The sequence below is a fragment of the Rhagoletis pomonella genome, unplaced genomic scaffold (genome assembly GCF_013731165.1).
Source record: "Rhagoletis pomonella isolate Grant_MI unplaced genomic scaffold, Rhpom_1.0 Rhpom_scaffold_01146, whole genome shotgun sequence".
Taxonomy (NCBI): Eukaryota; Metazoa; Arthropoda; class Insecta; order Diptera; family Tephritidae; genus Rhagoletis; species Rhagoletis pomonella.
In genome coordinates this window covers 32551-34100 of record NW_023459700.1, presented here as the reverse complement: position 1 = coordinate 34100, position 1550 = coordinate 32551, and positions in this window count along the sequence as shown.

Sequence of the window (1550 nt, the reverse complement as noted above, 5' to 3'; positions counted from 1 at the left end):
TTTTGCGGCAAGTCCTTGGCTGGTGCCGGCCACACTGTCCAGTGCCATCACGTCCAGAACCGCAGACGACTTCATCTGCGGCTCTACCTCTGTCCTGGATACAGGCGAATTCGCCCGCGCCCCTAACCCCGGGTCTAGGTGCGGTGGGTTCCCACCGGTACCTCCCAAGACCGGCGCAGACAGAGAGGTCGGCTCCGATCCCTGACTGCACCTTGCAGCATCAGCTGCCCCCTGCCCAGGAGTTGATTCCGCCTCCTTTACAGAGGAGCGCACGGGAGGATTCAACTTAGAGTCTCGCCCGCCGCTCAAAGTTTTGTTTGTTGTTATTTTATTTTGGTTTTGCTTAGTTTTTGTTTTAGTTGTCTTCATCTAAGTCGTACGACCACCTGTCCGACGAGGCGGGCGCAGTGGTCAAGGGATTCAAAGGGGAAATATAACGGTCCACTACGGCAGCGCCCCATGCCGCTGCAAGGCCACCGTTACTCCCTTAGGCGGCCCGGTTTCAGGAAGGCGCCGTTAAAATCAACATAGATTGCCGTGTTGACTGGACGTGTTTAATTTTGCTCCGTGAATATTGCTTTTAAATCACCATTTGCACTCAGTGAGTTGGTTGAACTTTAAAAAATTTACATATTTGCTACATAGCAATGGTGTTATTACATAATAAATCGAGGTAGTGACTCTTTGTATAATCAAAAATAATTTAATCAATTTCTGCGTAAATTAAAAATTCCTCTGCAAACATTGTGCGGCTATGCGTTGAAATTCTAGACGCTCTCCTCCGCCCGTCGCCTTGGAAGAAAGGCAAAACATCAAAAAGTCAAATGAGTCCAAATCTATCTCTGCTACTAAACCGAATTCGGTTAACTTTCCTTAAGTAAGTGATACCAATAGTGAGTCCAACAACAAGCAGCAGGTATCATTGGATTCGATTTTCAATGCAATCGTCTCTTTACGCGCTGAGAAGCTCGTATGCATAATCTCATTTCCACTCTTCTTGAAAATAATATTAAATTAGCAAACAAGGCGGACAGCATGCATTCGGATCTCCTACATATGCAGCGTAGCCTTCGGGAAAAAGATGGTGCTATAAAATCTCTCACAATGGAAGTCAAAGATCTACGTGCTACTGTTAGTGCAAGAAGCGAATTACGAAAATGGTTCACTTATTGATGTTAGTACCACTAACAATTCTGCGATCATGTCGTGCATGCAAGCTAAAGCTGAAATTAGTCAAGAACGCAGAACGTATACTTAAACGCAGTCTGTTTACGCAGAATTTTGCCGATTACTGGAGCCCTCAGTGTTGCTTACTACAGTGTTGCCACTCATCAATGCCTTTTCATAAACTTACCTTTTCAACTACAATTTTTCGTGCTATAATAGATCGTAGCTAAATATAAACTACTTAGTTTTCAACAAAGAACCTTATTCAATAGTAAATTTCAAATATTTTAAACGTATTTTGAATAGGACATTATAACTTTTTTACCATCTACAAAACTGACGAAGTGGCAAACATCTATAGAAGGAAGAAATCAGCTGACACG